This window comes from Solanum verrucosum, unplaced genomic scaffold, assembly GCF_900185275.1.
Source record: "Solanum verrucosum unplaced genomic scaffold, falcon-dt-bn FXZP01000157.1, whole genome shotgun sequence".
Classification (NCBI taxonomy): Eukaryota; Viridiplantae; Streptophyta; class Magnoliopsida; order Solanales; family Solanaceae; genus Solanum; species Solanum verrucosum.
This window is the reverse complement of record NW_026020185.1, coordinates 635,945-661,284: the sequence shown is the minus strand read 5'-3', so window position 1 is coordinate 661,284 and position 25,340 is coordinate 635,945. Positions and strand designations below refer to the sequence as shown.

Below are 25,340 nucleotides of genomic sequence, written 5' to 3'. Positions count from 1 at the left end.
CGTGTTGAGTTAAAAGGTATAATCATTTGAAGTTGACTGTAAGCTCGAACTCTAGTGAAAAGCCCTTCAGGTGAGGCTCCACGGCTCGTGGAGCCTCCCGTTTTCATGGTCCAGTAGCTAGGCAACCTTCCCCTTAACCCCTAAAAACCAGCTTGGGGTACCTCATCCTCGTCCTCCTTCACCTCCTCCCTCTCCTCCTCCCCCTTCTCATGTCCCTCCTCCTCCCCCTCCTCCCCCTCCTTCTTTTTCTCCTTCTTCTTCTTCTTCTTCTTCTTCTTCTTCTTCTTCCTATTTCTAGAGAAAGCAATATTTTGGAGAGGATGAACGTTTCAAATTATTTTGGGTTTTGAAATAAATGACTTAATTGGGTGAGTTTTGGGGTTAAAATTACTAATTTAGGGGTCCATGGCCTCGTCAAAATGACATAGCTTTGAGTTAAAACAATAGAAAAAAGACCCAAGAAGTCTCCTGGAAACTACCGAAATGGGATGATGGAGGATTTCACGGGTCGCCATCATCACCAAGGCCCGTCAAATGGATAGTGAAGAATTTCAGCTTGAAAGTGCTTCACAATTTTGGGCATAACTTTTTACTCGGAGATGGGAATTAAGCAAACTCGGTGGCATTGGAAAGAGGACCCAGACACGTTTAGTTTGATTGGTTATGGCCAACCGAATTCGTTATGAGCTAAGAAGTATGATCATTTGAAATTGACCGTAAACTCTAAGTCAAGTAAAAAGCCCTTTAGGTGAGGCTCCACGAGCCGTGGTACCTCTCGTGTTCATGGTCCAGTAGCTACGCAACCTTCCCCTTAAACCCTAAAAACCAGCTAGGGGCACCTCTTCCTCCTCCTCCTTCTCCTCATCCCGCTCCTCCTTCTCCTTCTCCTCCTCCCCCTCCTCATCCCCCTCTTCCTTCTCTTTCTCCTTCTCCTTCTCCTCCTCCCCCTCCTCCTCCCTCTCTTCCTCCCCCTCCTCTTCCCCCCCTCCTCCTCCTTCTCCTCCTTCTCCTCCTCCTCCTTCTTCTTCTTCTCCTCCTCTTTCGTCATCTTCTTCTTCTTCTTCTTCTTCTTCTTCTTCTTTCCAGAGAAAGAAATATTTTGGAGAGGATGAACGTTGCAAATTATTTTGGGTTTTGGAATAAATGTCTTAATTGGGTGAGTTTCGGGGTTAAAATGATTTATATAGGGGTCCATGGCTTGGGTAAAATGACATAGCTTTGAGTTAAAAACAATTCGAAAAAAACCCAAGAAGTCTCCTGACTGGAAACTACCGAAATGGCATGATGGAGGCTTTCACGGGTCGCCATCATCACCCCTGCCCGTCAAACGGGTCGTGAAGAATTTCAGCCTGAAAGTGCTTCACAATTTTGGGCATAACTTTTTACTAGGAGATGGGAATTGAGCAAACTCAATGGCATTGGAAAGAGGAATCAAACACCTTTAGTTTGATTGTTTATGGCCAACCTAATTCATTTTTAGGTAAGAGGTATGATCATTTGAAGTTTACCGTAAACTCTAAGTCTAGTGAAAAGCCCTTCAGGTAAGGCTCCACGAGCCGTGGTGCCTCTCGTGTTCATGGTCCAGTAGTTAGGCAACCTTCTCCTTAACCCCTAAAAACTAAGTCATTTCCACGACCCCTCCCACGAGCCGTCTAAGCCTTCACGAGTTATAAAGTGGCTCATGTGGAGTAGGCCAGCTTGGGGCAGCCTTGGCTACTGCCTTACTACCATGGGTGGTCCCACGGGTCGTAACATAAGGAAGTTGGAAATACATCTAGCAACCCAATATGCATGAATTCTCAAAACTTCTCAACTTTCTCATGTTCAAGGAGGAACTACCTTTTCCAAGCTAAAAGCATGCTCAACATAGTCTCATTGAGCTTATATGCAATATACTCTCAAAAAGCATAGATAAGGCATGTTCATCAATTCGTCTCATAATGTTAATAGGAAACTCATACTCAATACACAACATGAGGAAGATAAATCATATAAACTCATTTTGTTTCAAAACAAAACATTTCATGAACATGCATAATCATAAGGAAATCATGGAAAACACAGAAAAACACATGACTCCCAAAACAAGAACAACTAAAGAGGAACTCAATACCTCAAGCTAGAATAGGAGTAGAAGGAAATAGATGAAGATATTGGTACATCATATCAGCCTCAACCTCTATAGTAGCATTCTCAACTAATTGATTCTTCCATAAAACCTTCACGGAAGCTATTTCCTTGTTTCTCAATCTCTTAACTTGCCGATATAGAATCTCTACTTGAACTTCATCATAACAGAGACTTTCATCCACTTCCAAACCTTCTAGGAAAACTATGGATGTCGGGTATCCAACACACTTCTTGAGCATTGAGACATCGAAAATGGGATGCACGGTTTCCAACTCATTTGGCAAGTCTAACTCATAAGAAACCTTACCCACATGCCTCAAAATTTGATATGGGCCTACATACCGGGTACTAAGCTTCCCTTTCTTGCCAAACCTTATCACATCCTTCATGGGTGAGATTTTCAAGTAAACCTAATCATTGACCTCAAATTCTAGATACCTTCTTCTCACATCGGCATAAGACTTTTGCCGACTTTGGGCCATTCTCAACCTCTCTCTAATGAGTCGAACTTTCTTAATAGCCTCACAAACTAGCTCGAGAACTATTAGGGCAACTTAACCCACCTCAAACCCCCTACCATACAAGCCCTAAAATGGAGCTATATAAATACTTGAGTGATAACTATTATTGTAAGTAAACTCAATCAACAACAAATGGTCATCCCTATTTCCTTTAAAATCGATCACACAAACCCTTAACATATCTTCCAATTTTTAAATAGTACGCTCCACTTGCCCATCGGTATGGGGATAAAAAGTCGTGCTAAGCTTAAACTTAGTACCAAGTCCTTTTTAGAATGACTTTAAAAATTGAGAAGTGAATTGGGTACCATGATCGGAAATAATGGAAAAAGGCGCTCCATGTATCCTTACCATCTCTTTTAAGTACAACTTGACATAGTCCTCCACAGAGTAGGAAACCTTGAAGAGAAGGAAATGATCCAATTTCGTCATCCGATCTATTATCACCCAAATAGAGTCGTGTTGTTGCCGGGTGCGAGGCAAACCAACAATAAAGTCTATATTCAAGTCTTCCTACTTCCAAGTAGGAATGCTAGTATCTTGGGATACACCTCTCGGTTTCTGATGCTCAACCTTCACTTGCTCGAAATTTGGACACGTAGACACAAACCCCAAATATCCTTCTTCCTCCCATTCCACCAATAGACTTCACCGTAAATCGCGGTACATCTTGGTGGCTCCCGGGTTAATAGAATACCGCGAGCTATGAGCTTTTGTCAAAACATTTTCCCTCAAATCATCAACATTTGGAACACATAAACGACCTTGGTATCTAAGGACACCATCTCCCCCTTGGGAGAAAGCCCTAAGGGACTTCTTGAGTATCGCGTCTTTCAATTCTACCAAAATTTGATCAAGACCTTTGTTGGCTTTCACATCCACTACAAAAGATGACTCGGAACCATTGTGAACCATCACACCACCTTTGTAGATTCCACTAGTTGAATACCTAATCGAGCCAATCTATGAACATCTTGAACCAAATCTTTATTTTCTTCTTTAATGTGAGCAAAACTTCCCATGGAAAACCGACTAAGTGTATCCGCTAAAACATTAGCATTACCGGGGTGATAAAGGACACTTATGTTGTTATCCTTCACTAACTCAAGCCAGCATCATTGTCGAAGATTCAAATCTTATTGAATAAACATGTATTGCAAGTTCTTGTGATTGGTAAACACATCTACATGTACTCCATACAAATAGTGTCTCCAAATATTTAAGGCAAAAATGACCACCGCTAAATCAAGGTCGTGAGTAGGATTATTCTTCTCATGAATTTTACGTTGTCTTGAGGCATAGGAAATAAATTTCCCATTTTGCATAAGCACACACCCTAGCACAATTCTTGGGGCATCACAATAAACCGCAAAACCATCAGTTCCATCTGGTAAGGTCAACACCGGAGAGGAAGTATTCTATCTTTTAACTCTTGAAAACTCTTCTCACATGTTTCTGACCATATGAACTTAGCCTTCTTTTTAGTCAAAGGAGAGATAATTGAAGAGAAACCCTCAAGAAACCTTCTATAGTAACCGGCCAAACCAAAGAAGCTTCTAATATTCAAGGTAGTTAGAGGTCTAGGCCAACTCTTGACCCCATCCATCTTTGTAGGATCCATCTCAATACCCTTGCTTGAAATAATATGACCAAGGAAAGCTCCAGATCGTAACAAAAATTCACATTTGCTAAACTTGAAAAAAAGTTGTTGATCCTTAAGAATTTGCAACACAATCCACACATGATCAATATTCTCATCCTCACTCCTTGAGTAGATCAAAATATCATCAATGAACACAATTACAAACATGTAAAGGTATTGTCTAAACACTCTATTCATCAAGTCCATAAATGTCACCGCAACATTAGTCAACCTAAACAACATTACCAAAAACTCGTAATGACCATACCGAGTTTGAAAAGTCATATTCGAAATGTCATCATCTTTCACCCTCAATTGGTGATAACCCAATCGGAGATCAATCTTAGATAAATAACTTGCCCCTTGAAGTTGATCAAATAACTCATCTATCCTTGGGAGAGGATACTTGTTCTTAATAGTCACCTTGTTCAATTATCGATAATCAATGCACATATGAAGAGAGCTATCCTTCATTTTAATGAACAAAACTAGAACCCATGGTGAGATACTCGGTCGGATGCAACCCTTATCAAACAAGTCCTTTACATGTTCTTTCAACTCCTTTAGTTCTACCGGAGCCATATAGTAAGGAGGAATAGAGATAGGTTGCGTATCTGGAATAATGTCATCTAGAAGCACTTCGGGAAACTCATTAACAACGAGGACCGACTCAAGAGAAGGGGTTTTAGAATCTACATCCCTCACACTAACTAAATGGTAAAAGCAACCCTTAGAAATCATCTTTCTAGATTTAAGATAGCAAACAAACTGACCGTTAGGCATAGAATTTCCCCCTTTCCACTCTTGGATAGGCTCATTTAGGAACTGAAACTTGACTACACGAGTTCTACAATCGATAGAAGCATAGCAAGAGTGTAACCAATCCATAACTAAGATAACATCAAAAATTTAAATTGTCAAGCTCTACCAAGTCAACAAGAGTAACTCTATGGTAAAAGGAAACGAGACACTTTATATAAACCCTCTTAGCCACCACTGAATCACTAACATGAGTATAGATAGAAAAAGGTTCTAACAACACATCCGGGAGATCATAAAACCTCATAGCCACATATGATGTCACAAAAGACAAAGTAGCACCGGGATCAATTAAAGCATATACATCAAGTTGACATACTTTCAACATTCTGGTAACCACATTCAGGGAACTCTCTTATTCACCTATAGTCTGAAGAGCATAGGAACGGTTTTGCTTAGGAGCATTGGAACATGAACCACTAGGATTAGCTTGTTTTCTCTCTCTTCCCTTAACCTTAAGCATCAGGAAATCCCTCATTTTGTGACTAGTTTTACCACAACCATATGTGCCAGCTAGAAACCTACCATCATGTTTACTTCCACCACTACTAGAAATTAGGCCTACGACAACAGATTTTTTAGCAACGCCTGAAGAAACTTTTACTATAGAGTGTCTATTGCAATAGTGTGCACCGTTGCCAAAAGATTTGGGTGATTTTGATACAACTAAGTAATAAATCTGTTGCCACTATATAAAAACCGTTGCAATAGACTTACATATTGCAACAACTAGTAGAACCGTTGCCATAAAGGCATCTATGGCAACATTTAACACGAAATATTTTATATTGGAACGGTTATTAAATCCCTCCATAGTTTCCCTCTCTTATTTTGGCTAAATCCGCCAAAAACTTTTCATTCTACTTTATTTTTAATTAATTTCTTAAATATAATTTATTTTTCTCTCTATTAGATATCGATACAAAAAAGGCAAACATTTTCTTAATCCATTTCTCATCTCTTCAACAAGTAGAACAACAAACATTGTCACTCTTCTCCTCTTTGACCTAATTTTTCATCCATTTAGAGAAAGCTTGTAGATTTTTGCAGTGGTATGAATCTTATGGTAAGTCCTTCATGTCTTTCATTTTAGGGCAAAGTTAAACCCATTTTTTTCTTAAAATCTAAACACATTTCTCTGTTCAAACCTCTTGTGAAATCTAAGGAAATGGAGGGCTGAAGGTTTTCTTGTGAAATCTGAAAAAATCTTGATATTTTCTTCTTCAACTACTGGAGGTTTTCTTCTTCAACCGAGGTTATAGCTGAAGAAGCTTCAAGTTTGAGATTTTGAGGTTTTCTTCTTGAATCTCTTCTTTTGTCTTTAATCTTTGAGGTATTGTTAGTGTATTTGATATATTTTTTCAGATTGTGGGTTTTTCCCATTAAATTGTAGCAACTGTGAGTTTAAATTTTGTTGGTTGTTATGGTGAAATTACTTACTCTAGACCATATTTCTCTTAACATTGATGTTGGATTTCTTGTTTCATGAGTTTTTCAATCGGGTTTGAATAGCCTTGCATTGATGATGTCTTCCTTTATTTCACCTCTCACTTGAGTAGGATGTTAGTAATTTATGTTTCATTATTTTTGAAGAATTACATTAAAGCAACAGGAAACAAGAGATACATTAGCATGAAAATGGAAAAAACTAAAATTTGCTACTGGTTGGTATTAGAACTTTTGACATGAAAATCTGAAACTTGATATAATTCTAGATCAGATAACCATAACCAATTGAACTCATAATAATACTTTATTAGCTCAACTAAAACAAATACAAGCATAATATCATGGATCCAAAAATATAGCTTCCACGGACATTATATTAAAATGTAAAATAAATCACAGACCTATGAATTCCTTAATTTTTATGTTTGTTGTAGCATTAGTTAAACAAAAAAATTTAAAATTGTTCAAGGAAATCTACTTGAGGATTCAATGCCAATGAGTGTTCTGGCGAGCCCCTCAATTTCTTATTGTTGATAAACGAGATGAATTCGCACTAGTAGGATCACATAACTACTTCCATGATTAAGTACTTGATTCCATAAGAAGTTTAGGTATTTATTTTACCTAAGTGTGATTGGTGCTGCAAATTTGAATCTGGAACTGGTGTTAGCTTAATTTTCTTGCACCATATGATGTCTTACCTGCAAAAATGCCAAGTTCAAAAAAGTCTTCTAGCTAACCTGCTAACGTTGCTTCAAGAAGATTGTTCCCTAACGACGTTTTAACAGAAGCTAAGTGAAACAATTTGAGTCTTTGATAATAGTGCAAATCAAAATTTTGTTTCTCAAAGCATTTCATTGAAGATGGACCTCAATAATAATTATTTTCTTGTTCCTTGAGTTAATGTTGTATTTTCTTATTTTTTTATGGGAAGGTAGAGAATCTTATTAATAAGTACCAAGAAGGTACTCCAAAAAGTACATTAGAAAGGGGAACATCCTTCTAAATATTGGAGGAGTACAAAATAACTAATAGCTATAGAAAATCACATACATGAGCCTTCATATACCATATGTACATATTTTTTAAGCACATGAATTTGACTTGTTGAATACCTATTGTCCTCTCCATTCAAGTAAACCAGAAAAAGCAAGCATGGATAACAATCCAGTAATGCCTATTATCCTTTGATTTAGATTGTTTGTACCAGCTGCATTGGAAAGTTTTATGAATCCTTCCACGACCCAGTGAACACCAAAAATGGTAGGTAACATGGTCCATATCTATCTAGTAAAAGCACAATGGAGAAGTAGATCATTCAAAGATTCAACTGCTTCTTCACAAAGGGGTCAGCCAATTTCTTTATCAAACTTTTCATGTTGAAAAATTATGGCCCATGTATGAGAGAAATAACCCTTTGTATTTTTCTATTTTTAAAAGAAGTTATGTGGTAGTATAGGTTATGTCCAGAAAGATTAAAAATTAGGAGTTGTATGACTTCTTTTCCCTTTTCATTTTTGAACTTCCTCTTTCTTTAATTGTTGATCCTTTTGAAATTGTAGGTAAACAAAATGAGCAAACCGGGGATGAAAGCAGTGAAGACCTTACTTAAAGAGAATTGGTTTATCTATATCTACAAACATTCTAGGACTCTTTTTACTTTTTGGCCTAATTTTTGTGAAATTAAATGAATGCTAACCCTGGAACATTTGACGACTATTTTTATGTTTAGGCTTAATTTTTGTGAACATTAATGTATGTTAACTCTTGAATTGTCAATCAATATCATGTGTTTTTATCTTTAATATATGGATGCTACTAGTTGAAGTACATATATATTTGATATTTTCTATCATCATGTTATAGTTTATTTCAAAAATACATATATACAGTGGCTACAATAGCATGCAAAATTAAAAAATCTTATTTCAATAGCTTAATAATATAGTTGCAATAGTTTAGTAGAACCGTTGTAATAGCTTAGACGGAGTTTTATAATAAAGTTGTTTTGAAAGATCGATTGCAACAGTTTCAAATCGTTGGAATAAATCTGCCACAATGGTTCGCAACTGTTGCATTAACCGTAGAAAAGTGTCATCATAGACTAAAGAATAATCGTTGCTATAGACAGGTGTGTTGCAACGGTTTTTAAACTGTTGCATAAAACCGTTACTATAGACATATCGCAATAGGCTTGTATGCAACACACCCTTTTCCTTTGCCATAATGCAATTGCAACACTCTTTGAGTCTATGGAAATGATTTTTCTAGTGTTGCAACAAACCTATTTTCTAGTAGTGCACACTTAGTACAATTAGATGTGGGCAATGAAGATCCACTACCATTACCTCCTTGAGGCTTCGGGTTAGACACCCTATCTTGGTTGAACTTTTGAGGAGCATTGGAGGACCCTTGACTAGAAAACCTTTGTCGAAATCTTTGACGACCTTGTCTATATGACCATACATTAGAGAAATTACCATCACCAGTCTTAGCCCTTTTTTCCTCCATATAGTTTTCCTTGAGTTTCTCCTCTTTAATTTCTTGTGCATGCACCTGAAGACGAGAGATGTCTATATCATGAATGAGCATTGCTGTTCGACACTCTTTAACCACTATTTCGGACACACCTAATACAAACTTACTCTTTCTATCCCTTGAATCCACAACCATTGATGGAGCATACTTAGACAATTGAGTGAACTTTTGAGCAAATTTCGTCATACTCATACCCCATTGCCGAAGATTAATGAAGTCTAGCAACTTAACTTCCCTCATCTCAAGGGGAAAGAACATATCAAGAAATGCAGCCTTAAACATCACCCAATCAAGAGAACCCGCATCTTCTGGTCTCCCTTTTTTCCATTGGCTATTGCAGACTTGATCCACACCTTTCAATTGGTAAGCGGAAAACTCCGCCTTTACCACCGGCACAACTCCCATGATCATCAAAATCTTATAGAACTCATCTATAAACTCTTGAGGATCTTCCTCAACTCTAGAACCATGAAACTCCGGACGATTCATTCTTGTGAAGTCTCTCACTCTTGAAGCTACCGAATTCACATTTGAGCTTGCCGAACCCACAACTCCATGTTGTCTTGGGCCGTCACGGCTTGAGCCAACACTTGAAAGCAGCCCTAAACTCCGCATTAGAAACTTGCTCGGCCAAAGGATCGACCTAAACTTCAGGAGCTTGGGGAGAAGCTCCTTGTTCCGCATTCCCCCTCGCATTCCTTCTAGAAAAATCTCTTCGGGTAGCCATATCCTGAGGAACATAGGATAAGGATTAGGGGAGAGACCTTATAGATTTACACTCTATCGTACGACTTAATAGTAATGAAAGAAGTGGAGTTTCCTTATCATCTTCTAGCTTCTCATTCATAAATGTGGCGCGTTTCACACTCATGAACAACACTCTACAAGACATGGCTTATGAGACATCCTAGGACCAATTTAAACCTTTTGCTCTGATATAAGTTTGTCAGGACCCAAGGGTACCTCCTAGATGTAACATGATAAATAGAACCCTGAAGGACTCCATACAAACCACTTAGCTCTCATAAGACATGAAATATAACAATAAGAGTAAAAATAGTAGTCCAACTCCAAAAAATTTATAAAACGAAAAGTGGAAGTCTAAACTCAAGTTTCAACATAGCTATCTAAACAATAGAATGAAATTAGGCCTAGCCCATACATAATGTAAAAAAGGGAAATACAAGAAATGGAAACTAAACAATAACTCCATCCTCGAAGCATGAGGACTAACCAACACTCGGGAAATCACGAACTCAACAACTAGCCCCGAGACTCGGAAACTTGTAAGTTGGACCCTACATTAGGGAAAAATATAGGCAAGAGTATGCGTTAGAACAAAATAATTAACCAAGAATGATAGCCATGTATAAAACATTTAAAACATGATAAAAAGGACATTTCATATCATGACATGAAATTGACAAACTTAAACATCGTATGAAAGAGTTATAAAACATAAATCATAAATTATGGTCAATGCAAGCTACCTTCTTCTTTAACATCTTTGAACTCTTACTTGATACTCCTTGAGTAACCTTAGTTCATTATTACTTATGGGGAAATAACCTTAACCAACATGAGACCATGTGAGCTATAACATGGAATCTGTTGTCTATCTCACATCGAAAAAAGGTTGTTCTAATTTCCTAAGGTAGAAGCTTGAATTTCTATCTTAAGTGGATCCACTAACTAATCTACCTATGTGTGCAAATAGTTATGGGATAAGGAGATTGCTACTAGATACCCGGACTCTACTTCGTGAAGGCTTCCATCTCATGAGATCACTTTGGAAATCTGGACTCTACTACGTGAGAGCTTCCATCTCATAAACAATGTCCACTCGGTGCTAAACATAAGTTCCCATGGAATAGTAATTTCTCACTCGACTTCATTACTCATGAAAGGGTGCCCTTGGCCTACTGATTAAAGCTAATTTAATTAAGATAGCTCCTAGTCTCTGATTTAATTACGTGAGAATGCCTTTCAACCTCAGAATCCTTTCTATATAAGAAAACCTTTCACATCATGCTAGTATGTTTTTTAGCGAGAATTGCATTTCACAACACAACATCATCATTGATACTTTACTCTCAAAGCACTTTTAAAACATTTGCATTGATCTCATAAAACAATGCATAAATTCATAATTCAACTCCTTAAGGTCAAACCCCAATTTCAATCATCAACTATTAGAAAACATGGGTTAGATATGGATTTCATCTTAAATTCATGTAGAACTAGTAATACATGGTCAATTTCATAAGATTTTTCCTTGAAGATCAATATCCCTTAACTTAGAGTTAATAACTTGATAACATAGGGATCACATGGGTTCATAGGGGAATTCATTATAAAAGCATTGAAATTCATCAATTCATGCATATAAGATCATAATTAAGTCATTTGAATCAATAATAAAGAGAACCCGTGCTAATAGATGAAAACCCTAACTCAAATGGGGAATTCTACCTTTTGAAATAGAGAGATTTTGAAACTCCATGGATGAAATGAATCCATGGATAAAAACTACCATACCTTAACTCCAAATTCTAGCTTTAAATGGAGAAGTTGGAACCTTAACTGGAAACCCTAGGTGAATCCTTCTTCTTCTTCTTCAAGTTTCTAGAGAGAGAATATTTGAGAGGAATTGGTTTTCTTTTGGGAATTTGAAAGAATGAAATACATGGGGTGATTTGGGGATTAAAAGGCTTATATAGGGGTTCTAAACGTAGGAAAAACGACATAGCATAGGATCTAATTAATTAGGAAAAGACTCAACTGCCCCTAAAAATAACTATCGATTAGTGAACAATGAGACCACCACCGATGGACCATGAATGGACCTACGGTCCATCCTGCACAGTCATGATCCATGATCAGAGACTTTTCCCTATAACCATGGCTCCTGGACCACGGGGCGTGGACCAACCTATGGTCTGTAGGTCCTACCGTGGTTTATGGTGTGGAAAAATTTTGGGTGGCCCTCTCCTCGGTCCCCACCTACGACTCATGGCTCGATCCACGACCCGTGGTTGGGTCCTCATGGATGGTACCCGTAAGTTCTGAAAAGCTGCTATTTTGGTCTTTTGAATATGGGGTATTACAAGGCTATCACAAGTTGAGAGTAAGAGTAAGTGATATCCCTAAGACAACATTCAAGATCTGTTATGATCATTACGAGTTCCTTATCATGTCCTTTGGTTTGACCAATGCTCATGTAGAGTTCATGGACCTTATGAAAATAGTGTTTACACCCTATCTTGATGTGTTTTTATCGTATTCATTGATGACATTCTAATTTATTCGAGGAATGAGGAAGATCATGCTGGTCAACTTAGAGTGGTTCTCCAAATCCTCAAGGATAGAGAGTTTTATGCTAAATTCTCTAAGTGTGAGTTTTGGCTTCGGTCCATGGTATTCTTAGGCCACATTGTTTGTGGTGATGGGATTCGAGTTGACACTTAAAAGTTTGAAGTAGTACAAAATTTTCCTAATTGGTGACTATTGAGGAAGAGAGGATCCGCCTATTTGTTAAGGGACTATTGTCTGTTATATGACTTCTGAAGGAAAAATCATCAATGAGGTGACTGATTTTGTGAAAACGGTAGAAGGAGTTAGAACTGATGGGCAGGCTAAGGCTTTGGCTAAGAAAGCTAAGAATACAGGTAACTTTAAGAGTTCTTACTCCAGAGGTTCTAGGAGGCCGACACTTGTAGCCCGGCCAATTCAGTCTGCTATGCCCGTTTGTACAGGTAATTACTCAGGAACTCTACCTCATAATTTGATTCAGGATAGCGAGGGAGCCGCACCTTCGACTGTCAACAGGACATCTTTCGATCGCACTTGTTATAATTGAGGAGAACCTGGGCATATGATGAGAGATTGTCCCCACCCATGCATGTTGGATTCTGCGTAGCAGTAGACTAGAGCAGTGGTAACCACTAGCAATGATAATAATGATCAAGGACGTCCACAAGGTGGGCCAGGAGGGAATCAGTGAGGTCGTGGAGGCCGGGGAAATGGAAACGCAGGCAGAGGTATAATGCAGCAAGACAGGGAAGTCGTTCGTTAATATGACTGGGCACAGTGTTATGCCTTTCCAATCTAGAGCGAGGTTGAGGCGTCTGAGACAGTGATCACATGTACCATTCTTGTCTGTCACCGGATGGCTAATGTGTTATTTGATCTGGGTTATACTTATTCTTATGTGTTAGTTTAGTTTGCCTTGGGTTTTGATATGATTTGTGATATACTTTATGCCACCATCCATGTTTCTACCCCAGTTGGAGAGTTAGTCATAGTCACCCATGTTTATCGTGCTTGTTCTATTATGTTTATGTGTTTCCAAACATGGGCTGATTTGGTTATATCGGATATGACAGACTTTGATGTAATCTTTGGCATGACTTGGTTGTCCCCCCTATTATGTTGTGTTAACTTGTAATACGAAATCTGACTCCAGAGATCCCCGGTAGGGAAAAATTACAGTGGGAAGTGGTATACCAGCCTAAGCTAGCTAATATCATATCCTCCATTCGGGCTAGGAAACTGGTAGGATAGGGTTGTTTGGCTTATTTGGCTCATATTCAGGACATTGACATTGAGTCTCCCTTTATTAAGTCTATTCATGTGGTGTTCAAATTTATAGAAGTGTTTCCTACTGATTTGACTGGTATGCCTCCGGATAGAGATATAGATTTCTGCATTGATTTGGAAACTGGTACCCGCCTCATTTCTATCCCTGCATATTGCATGGCTCCAGTTGAGTTGAGAGAGCTTAAGGCTCAAATCCAAGAACAACTTGATAAGGGTTTCATCCATCCTAGTGATTCCCCGTGGGGTGCTCCTGTCTTGTTTGTTAAGAAAAAAATGGTAGTATAAGGATGTGTATAGATTACCGGCAATTGAATAGGGTCACCATTCGAAACAAGTACCCATTGCCTTGAATAAATGATCTTTTTCACCAGTTGCAAGGTGCATCAGTTTTTTCTAAGATTGATCTAAGGTCTGGTTACCATCAGTTAAAGATTAGGCCTGAGGATGTTCCCAAGATGGCGTTTAGGACCCGCAATGGGCACTAAGAGTTTCTAGTTATGTCGTTTGGGTTGACAAATGCGCCTGCAACTTTCATGATTTTGATGTAGGGTGTGTTCAAACCATTTATTGATTCGTTTGTTATATTATTTATTGATGACATTTTGGTTTACTCGAAAAGTTTGGAAGAGCATGCGAACCATCTTCGCGTTGTTCTGGGTGTGCTTGGGAAACAAAAGTTGTACAAACAATTCATTAAGTATGAATTTTGGTTGACTTATGTTGCCCTTTTGGGGCATATTGTGTCAAGGGAAGGGGTAATGGTAGATCCCCAAAAGATTGAAGCGGTTAAGAATTGGGTTTGGCCTAGCTCTGTGACTGAAGTTAGGAGTTTTGTGGGGCTCGCTAGCTATTATCATTTATTTGTGAAGAACTTTGTTTCTATTGCCATGCATCTGACTAGATTGACCAAGAAAGAGGTACCCTTTGAATGGAATGAAATGTTTGATGAGAGCTTACAAAAACTCCAGACTCTTTTGACCACAACACCTATTCTAGCACTACCGGTGGAAGGTAAGGATTTTATTGTTTATTGTGATGCTTCCCATTCGGGTTTCGGTGATATGTTAATGCAGGATACGAATGTCATAGCTTATGCATCGTGGCCGTCGATGGTGCATGAGAGGTATTACCCAACACATGATTTAAAATTGGCAGCGGTAGAGTTTACTCTTAAGATTTGCCGACATTACCTCTATGGTGTCAAGTGTGAGGTGTTTACTAATGATCATAGCTTGCAGCACATGTTTACTCAAAAGGATCTGAATTTGAGACAGCGAAGGTGTATGGAGTTACTTAAGGTTTATGATGTGACCATCCAATATCATCCGAGAAAGGCTAATGTGGTACCAGACGCGCTAAGTCGGAAGCCAGTGAGTATAGGTAGTCTAGATTGCTTGAGTGTATCCAAGCGACCTTTGTCTAAGGAAATTCACACCTTGGAGTCTAAGTTCATGTAGTTGGGCATCTTAGAGAAAAGTGGGATGTTAGCTAGCATTGAGGTAAGGGCCACGTCCATTGAGGAGATCAAGGCCAAAAAAATTGAGGATGAGAATTTGAATGAGCTTAGAAAGAAGATGGTGTTTGGTAAGGCACAAGATATGACTTTAGATGCGGGGGGTGAAACGACCCCAAAAATGCCCGAAAATGTGCTTCGGAAACACCTATAATTGTAATTTTCATATATCTCAAAATCCGTGCATGATTTCGGAAATCCGACTTCATATTCTTGTTTAGGGGGTCAACTTGAGTGGGGAATGGGTCTAACCCAAATTTTAGAGCAACCGTATCAAAATCCGAAATTTCCAAGTGAAGCCTTTTCGAGGGTCTACTTTGGAGGGTCATATCTCCTACCACGCAAATTATTTGGGTGGCCAATAATATATCCATGGAAAGCCCTTTGAGTTATCTACCTAACGCACTTCGTTTCACCTCATTCGGAGTTCGGACGAAGAAGTTATGCCCATTTTCGTAAAGTCTGTCCGGCAGGGAATGCAATTTCCAGTAGCCTTTTTTACTGTTCACCCGCCCCCTTTTTTTTTCTAAGTGTTGGACGAATTTTTCTTCCAAAGGGCATATGTTATTTCCTATATAGCATTAGTTCAAATTTCATCTCTAAAACATTTCCAAAACACCTCTCCCATATTTAGACACATTTTCTCTCAAGTTCTCTCAAGAACCCTAATCCAAAACCTTCCTCAAGATTGAAGAGACTCTTGTTCCAAGTTGCAAGCTTCCATTGAAGACACTCTCAAGACCTTCATAAGAACTCAAGGTATGTGGTGTTGAACTCATGGGTCCTTCCACCCATAGTGCCTAGACTCTATTCTACTCACTAATTCATGGTTTAAGTTAAGATTCATATATTAGTCTTGTTCTTTGTAATAATTTCCTACACATTGAATTTTAAACATGAAAAGTGATTGTTTTGAGCATGTTGTGACCCTAGAACTTGAACCTAAATTTGGAATGGATGTGGAGATTTTCATGTGGTATTGTGGGTGTTAAAAAGGTGTTGTTGTAGGTTGTTCATTGGTTTGGCTGCATAATTACTACCCTATTTCTCATGCTCTTTGATTCCATTACATGCCTTCAAGGTGTTTGACAAAATGTCCAACTATGGAGAATTGATAAATTGATGCTTTAAAGATTGAGTTATGAGATGTATGGAACTCCAAAGATGTGTTGATGACAAACTAAGCTTGTGTATATGTTCATTCCATACGTGAGATTGAATTAGAGCCTAATGGGAATTTCCTATATAAAGTGTTGCATGACCATGCCCGGTCCGGGGGAAAAGAACCGGACAACCATGTGAGAGGTTTATATCTCACCACCTATGATGCTTGGGGTGTGACCAACATCAACCATGTGGGAGGTTTATATCTCACCACCTAGGATGCTTGGGGTGTGACCAACATCAACCATGTGAGAGGTTTATATCTCACCACCTAGGATGCTTGGGGTGTGACCAACATCAACCATGTGAGAGGTTTATATCTCACCACCTAGGATGCTTGGGGTGTGACCAACATCAACCATGTGAGGGGTTTATACCTTGCCACCAGGGTGTCCGGGTGTGAACGGCATCCCCCATCCTAAGTTGGGGTTATAAATTGTTTGGATCATGTATACACATATGATATCTACTATTAGTATAGAGTTACTTAAACATGTTTTGACTTCACTTTGATCATGTATCCTAATATTGTTATTCATAATGCCTATGAAACTATTTCTTGTATTTCGATTGTGTCCTTGTCTATTGTTGTGTTGCACCCCGCATACTTAGTACATTCCAAGTACTAACGCATATTTTGCCTACATGATGTCACCATGTAGGGACCGGAGTTACTCTTGATCCTTCTCTTCATTCACGTGGCTAGTACGGTGCTTATCCGAGTTGTTGGTGAGTCCTCAATGATTCGAGGGCTATGTTATGTTTTCTACTCCTATGTTTTGAGACTTTAGCTTGCAATTGTATTTTGACTATGAGGGGAGCCGGTAGAATGTCATGGCCCCGTCCTATCTATGTATGTAGAGGTGTGCGTTGGACGAGTATTTTGTAAATGAGCTTGACTCTTGTTCTATGATGTCATTTTGAAATGGTTTGCCCTTAGTCCCTATTTCCCGTTAATTAATGTTGAATGTACTTCTGCGACCGATGAAGTGTGATGACAAGTTTGAGAGGCTTGTTTGGGGTTCCTTCGGGTTCCTCATTCGCCATGTCACGTCTAGGCCCTAGGCTTGGGTCGTGACAGGGGGTATGCTCAGTTTTAAAGGAAGGATTTGTATCCCTCGAGTAGATGACTTGATTCAGAAATTGTTGACAGAATCCCATGGTTCGCGGTAATCCATTCGTCTGGGCGTGACCAATATGTACTGAGACCTGAAGCGACTATATTGGTGGGCGGGCATGAAGAAATATATAGCGGAGTTTGTGGCTAAGTGTCAAAATTTCCAACAAGTAAAATGCGAGCATCAAAGGCCAGCAGGTTTGCTTTAGAGACTGCCAATTCCAGAATGGAAGTGGAAAAGGATAGCTATGGATTTTGTGGTTGGTCTTCCCAAGACTTAGGGAAAGTTTGATTCTATTTGGGTAGTGGTTGACAGATTGACTAAGTCATCCCATTTTATTCCAATCAGAATAGATTAAAATGCGCAATAATTGGCTAAAGTGTATGTAAAAGTAATAGTAAGGTTGCACGGGGTGCCCTTTTCTATCATCTCAGACCGTGGTACGCAATTCACATTCAAGTTTTGGAGGAAATTACATGATGAATTGGGCACATAACTCACCTTTAGTACAGCTTTCCATCCAAAGACGGACGAACAGTTAGAGAGGACTATTCAAATGTTAGAAGACATGTTGAGGGAATATGTGATTGACTTTGGAGGGCATTGGGATAAGTTCCTACTGTTGTGTGAGTTCTCCAATAATAATAGTTATCACTCCAGCATAGATATGGCACCGTTTGAGGCACTCTGTGGGAAGGGATGTAGATCACTAGAGATGTGAAACCTTTTGAGGTTGATTTAGTGAAGGATTCTCAAGATAAAGTAAGGAGTATTTAAGCTAAGCTTTTAGCAGCCCAGAGTAGACAAAAAAAGTACGCAGACCATAAGGTAAGAGACATGGAATTTCTGACTGGTTAGAAGGTTCTTCTTGAAGTATCACCCATGAAAGGGGTGATGAGATTTGGCAAGAAGGGCAATCTTACTCCTCAATACATTAGTCCATTTAATATTCTTGACTATGTAGGGCCAGTGGCATATAGATTGGCCTTACCACTAAGCTTATTTGTAGATCATCCAGTGTTTCATGTGTCCATGTTGAAGAGATGTCATGGTGATGGGGATTACATCATAAAATGTGACTCAGTGTTGTTAGACGAAGACCTCCAATATGAGGAGGAACCGATTACAATTCTTAATCGATATGTTCAAAAGCTGAGGACCAAAGAGACTAAGTTCGTGAAAGTTCAATGGAAGCATCGTCCAGTTGAGGAAGATACTTGGGAAATCGAGAAGGACATGCGAGATAACTATCTCCAGTTGTTCATCGATTAAGGTACTACTTCACTCTTACTTTATCCTATTTTCCTAATTTGGTCACTTGAGGACGAGTGATGGGTAAATTGGTATCTATTGTAACGACATGTTCCCGTCATTCTAGAAAAGCCATCGGGAAAAATTTTTGTGCCAAAAAACCTTTTTGTAGTAACTTGAAATTTCCTAGCCTAGTCTAGATTTGGATGAAATCGGAGTCAGTGAGGTCTAGGTAAATCTGATAACAAATAAGAGATCAAATATTTAATTTGATCGCATGAGTGGATAGCTAAGACGTTAAGGAACTCGTATGACTCAATCGAATCAAATTCGGGCGAGTGGAACTCCTGAAATTGATCTTAGCGTGAGAGGGTAGTTTCTGAGTGTCATGGGATGAAGGTGTGTTGTGAAATGAGGGTTTTAAACTCTTAATTTAGCTCTTTGTTTCCGTGCAAGATGCTAGGGTGGGTTTATTCCCGTCAGGGCGGGCGACTGTGGCAGGATGGGAGGTCGCCATAGCGGGCCAGTCGAGACTTAAGTCGGAAATAAACCCCAAAAAAATCATTATTCAGCAATTTAGTTATTTGAGAGCTAGGAAATGACCCCATGTGAGTTCTTTTACAATTTTACATGAATTTTGGTGCTAAAGGTAGGGATTTTACTCCCTTAATTCATTTTTTGATCCATAGAACATAGAATCTTGATTATATATTATTGGGGGAGGATTGTGAACTTTTTTGGATGGTGATAAAAGCCCTAACTACACCTTAGGATCATAATTTGGGTCTTGGGTTATTGGGTTTTATCATAATCCGGGTAAATTAGGCCTTAATTATTGATCTCCATATTGAATTGTTTGTTTGTAGACCTAGAGCAAGCGAAAAGAATCCGGAAAGGGAAGAATAAAGTTTCTTAGGAGGGTTGAAGCTTTGTTCGAGATAGGTGATTGTTGTGATTTCATGTTGGTGTGATGTATGTTAGTAATTACTTTATTTCCATGCATGTATGTATGTGAATGTTGCATTATTGATTAGACTAAGCGTAAATGAGTGTGAATGAATGATTGAATGCCATGAATCAACACTTGATTGTATGATTATGAGAATGTACATTGTGATTGTGATTGTGGCTTGCTGAATGGATCGAGTGTTAAGTTCCAACATACTAACTTTGATGGGTGCCACATTCCGGTTCATATATGGGATCGGGTGTCACGTCTAGCACACTAACTTGGATCGGGTACCACGTACCATTACATTAAACGTTTGGGTGTTGGTTCCATGGGAGGACCATTGAATCGTCATATAGGTGTATTTTGAGAATGTGGAATTGTTCGTTCATTCTGATATTGTATATGTTTGGTATATGCATGTTTTATTATATATTGTGGTTACTTGGATATGTTTCACTAATTGGAATAGTCGTGTGTCCCACCAGTACATTGTGGTTGTGTACTGATACTGCACTTGCTCTTTCTTTGTTGAGTACAAGGCATCTTCAGAAGGCTACTGACAAACCTCGTTTAGAAGACCACTGATCGATCGAATTTAAGGGTGAGCTAGTTCTTCCAGGCTACCATGAGTTCTCCTTTTTCTTAGTTCATCATATTCGGACTTAGATTAGTACTTTAGATATTCGTATGTTTAATTGGGTTGTACTTTTTTCTTTAGACATATGATTCCTTGTTAGATTTTGGTACATTGACTTTCAAGTTCAAGAGAATATTTCTGCAATGTTTTGTTATTCGTTGTTAGATCTTTTGGTGTTTATGGGAACTCTATTTGATTGTTGCATTTAAACCTGCTTCCGTATCTTTAAATGCCTTAGTTTGATGTAGTTGTTTAGTTCTTGGGTTAGCTAATTAGTATTAATGGTTCTCCCACCAGAGGGTTAGTGTGGGTGCCAATCACGATGGTCTGGGTCATGACAAAAGGGTTGCCTCTTTTATATTTGACTATATTCCAATTTCCTGGATCTCCGAGTACTTTTCTACTTGAATGAATTCTAGCATGCCCTTTATGCATTAGTTTGCTCTTGTTTCTGTCGATTCTGTTCCCAATTTTACAACTATCTTTATTGTGTCCTTGCATCTTGCACTCAAAACAATATTTAGGTACATAATCATATTGAATTGTGATCATGCTTGACCTTATTTCTCCCATATCAGGATTTTCTATATTCATCTGCACTGATTTTTGAAATCTACCCTTGAGATCCACCAACACCTTCACACGTGCACAACTAGGCCTTGTCTTCTTTATTGCTGCTTGATCCAAGTGTAATGTTTACCAACTGCCGAGGCAATTGAAAACAAACATTCCTTTACAATGAAGGTTGACAGAATGTTTGGAAAAGAGATCCATCCCATAGCCATAGTTGTCTCCTCAGATACCTTGAATTTCGAATAATATGTTAGTGTACGCATCAAATACGAATACCCATCTTTACAATTAATATAAAGCCTCCCTTTCGAAATGATGTGAACATAGTCCTCATGTTTTGTAAGTCTAATTAGAATATGCTTAATACGCAGCAATCCAATTTGACAATCTCTTTTTAGCTCACATTGTTGAGGGATAATCCATCTTAATTCTTCCATATATGTCTGTTCATATGAGAATTTTCCAATTATCGCAAATACAAGTCATATTTATCACCTCTTGTTCAGTCCAATTCACTGCAGGACTCCTTCGACATATGTTACTATGTTAGTTCTTTCAATAACGATTTATCCTCAACAATTTCAAAATCAGTATACATTCAATGAATCAACAAAGGATTTTTTTCTTGGGAAAATTTGAGTTCACGACTAGAATATTTAGTGGTTGGGTCGAAGAAAGAAAAGAAAATTCACAAGTTTAAAGTTGAAGACCAACCCCTATAGGGGAATGACCATCACCTGACATCACCATATCTCCCTATCTCCAAAGTGCCGCCGCTTTTAGTTAAATCCTCTTTTTGTGAGTTTGCATTTATCCATTTTAAAATTTTAAAATACAAATTGAAAAACAGATTTCATGGTAACTAACTGATTTGCAATTCAAATATATTATTATCCAAATTATTAACTATATTATTATATGTTATATTATTATTATTATTATTATTATTATTATCATCATCATCATCATCATCATCATCATCATCATCATCATTACTATTACTATTATTACTATTATTATTATTATTATTATTCTTATTCGTATTAGTTAGCAATTTGCCTTTATTATTTAAATTGTATTACAAAAGAGGAAATTTTAAACTTCAATTAAAAATAGTAACAAATTTATAATCTTAGTAAAAAAAAGAAACATAGAATTATTTAGTTAATTACTCTTTTCAGTTTCTTTTTGGTTACTTTAAGAATCATGTTCAAACGATTTTTAAATTACTTAGAAATATAGAATTATTTAGTTGGTTACAATTTTTTTATTTCCTTTTGGTTAATTTAAGTTAGATTTAAAAGGTTTTTAAATTAGTTTTTTAAATTTAAAATTATTGGATTTTTGTGGTGCTGACATGTGTCTCTTTTTACTTCTCCTATAATATATAGATAGATATATGTGAAGCATTCGATTGGTTTTAAAAAAATGGTGTAATAATCCATCAGTTTTTTTAAAGTTGGGTAATTATGGAATGCATCTTTCAAGAATAATATCGAGGTTTTTATCGTGGTTGGGGTACTGCAATGTAACGAAATATTCCCGTCGATATGAAAATGCCAATGGGAAAATAATTTGGGCCAAAAAAACTCTAAATAGTAACTTGGAAATTTCTAGCCTAGGCCAGACTAGGACGAAATCTGAGTCAGGTGAGGTCTAGGGCAATTTAGTAATGCATGGGGGGATTTAATTATGAATTTGATCACATGAGTGGATATCCAAGACATAAGGAGCCTGTACGACTTTATTGAATCAAATTCGTTCGAGTAGAACTCTCGAAACTGATCTTGGCGTGAAAGGGTAGTTTTAGAACATCCAGGTTTGAAGATGTGTTGTGAAATGGGAGTTGGGAACTCAAATTGTGAGCTTCTGTGTCCGATCAAGTCGTCGGGCCGGAAAAAATCCTGCTAGGGTGGGGTTGCTGTGGCGGGATGGGGTCCGCCATGGCGGGCCAGTCGCGACTTAAGTCCGAAAAAAACCCCAATTTCATTATTTTCTGCAAAACTTCATTCTTAAGAGCTAACGGACGACCCAAGGAAGTTTCTTCACAGATTTCCACGACTTCTAGTGCTAATGGTAAGGAAATTACTCCACTAATCCGTATTTCAATTCTTAGAGCTTAGAACCTTGGGTAATTATCGATCGGGGAGGGTTTTGGCCTAAAGTTAATGGTAGAAAAAGCCCTATTTGAACATTAGGATCATGATTTTGGTATTGGGTTAATAAATTTGTTATTATCCGGGTAAGTTAGACCCTATTTAGCGATCCTTGCATTAAATTTTTGTTTTAGATCAAGAATGAGCTGAAAGACTCTAGAAAGGGAAGGCTCACGTTCCTTAGGAGTATTCACGCTTGATTTTGAGATAGGTGATGGTTTGATTTCCTGTTGTGTGATATATGCTGGTTAATTACTTTATTGCATGAATGGATGTATGTGAATAGTGAAATGTGAATCAATCTAATTAAAGAATTATGTGTGAACAATTACATGCTATGAACCTATTACTTGATTGTATGACTATGAGCACTGTTCATTATGGGTGTGATTGTGACTGTGGTTGTGCTAGTTGGATCGGGTGTAACGTTCTGACAAATATATTGGATCGGGTATCACGTTCCGATACCTATTTATTGGACCGGATGTCACATTCTGACACAGGTATATTGGATCGGGTGTCACGTTCGACACACTAACCGTTTTGGTGTGGGTACCATGAGAGAACCACTTGTGAGTGTTACATTTATATTTATTTGTCATGGTTATTGGGAAATTGTACGTTGCTTCTAAAATGATGATTAAATTGTGCATTTTGTATATTTGTGTTTACTATGTTGTAATGACTTGATTATATTATGCTACTGGAGTAGCCGCGTGATTCTACTAGTACACCGTGGTTTTGTGCACTGATACTACACTTGCTCTTTCTTTGTTGAGTATAGGGAATCTTCAGATGGCTATTGACAGACCTCAGTTAGAAGATATTTGACCGAGACCGGATTCAAGGGTGAGCCAATTCTTTCAGGCTGCCATGGATCCTTCATTTGGTTAGTTCATTCTTTTCGGACTCAGACTATGTGCTTAGACTTTGTTGAAGTTTAGTTTTCGGAGTTGCACCCCATTTTTCTTAGACTTATCGATTAGTAGAGTTTTTGTACAATGACTTTCAGTTCTAGGGGTTGAACTTTCGCGATTATTATGTTAGTTGTTTGTTTAAACCTTCGGAGTTTATGGGAACACCATTTTTAGTTCGTCATTTAAACCTGCTTCTGTGTCTTTAAATGATGTAGTTTCTTAAAATTTCTTAGTTGGGTTGTATTAGTGGTTCTCCCACCGGAGGGTTGCTGTGACGGCAGTCTAGATCGTGACAAAGTTTGTATCAGAGTTTTAGGTTCGTTAATCTCATTGTACCAAAATGAGTCTAGTAGAGTCTTGCGGAATGGTACACAGACGTCTGTACTTTTCTTTGAGAGGCTACAAGACTTTAGGAATTCTTTGTCTTTTCCTCTCTTCATGCTATGACTTAATTCCAATTGGTATCTAATTCACTTTCACTCTTCTGTCCACAGATGCTTAATACGCGATACAATGGCGTCAAGCCCGTAGCCCCCATCAATGAGCCAGTTAAGGAACCCACAGGATGAAGCCATGGTCGAGGCAAGGGTATAGGAAAAGGAAGGGGCAGAGGTCGAGGAAGAGTGGCACCCGCCAGGGGTGGAGCCCCACCTGAGAATGTTCCTATGAAAGAGACCACTTCTGCACCCCAAGAAAAAGTAGAAGAGAATGTAGAGATCGAAAATGAGAAGGATGCACAGGCTGGGAATACCGACATTCCTCTCTTAGACCCAGTTTTAGCTCAGAAGATCATTAATTTTTTGAAGGGGTTGGTCGGCCCCAGAGTCCTTCCCATAGTGCAAGTTGCTCAACCTTCGATCAATTGCCCCATTACTGCTACTATTCCAAGGGTGGAAAAATCATTAGGGACTATGCCTTCTTCCGTCCCCTATTGGGTCCTCTGATGACTAGTACTGAGCATGAGATGTTGACTATGGTTTTGAAGTTGAAGTCGCTTGTGTTCCATGGTTCTGAGAGTGAGGACGCTTATGAGTTCATTCTGGATTGCTATGAGAAGCTTCACAAGTTAGGCATTGTACATCAGCATGGAGGAGATTTCGTGACCTTCCAGCTTCAAGGTGAGGCTAAGCAGTGGTAGAGAGCCTATGTGAAATGCACATCGTCAGTCTTTCCCCAACTCACTTGGACGCAGTTCCATGCTCTGTTTCTGGAGAAATATGTGCCCTGGACATTGAGGGATCGCACGAAGTATAAGTTAATGGCCTTGGAGCAGAGTGGTCTTACCGTAGCTATGTATGAGGCTAAGTTCTATGCCTTGTCCAGATACGCTACATAGTTGGTGACTACAGAAAAGGAGAGGA

General features: G+C 38.4%; 1 protein-coding gene across 1 annotated transcript in view; it reads left to right on the top strand.

Moving 5' to 3' along the window:
- The window catches only part of LOC125829366 (E3 ubiquitin ligase BIG BROTHER-related), an 882,037-nt gene that overhangs the window by 735,711 nt on the left and 120,986 nt on the right, over window positions 1-25,340 (top strand). The gene's annotated exons all lie outside the window — the stretch shown is intronic.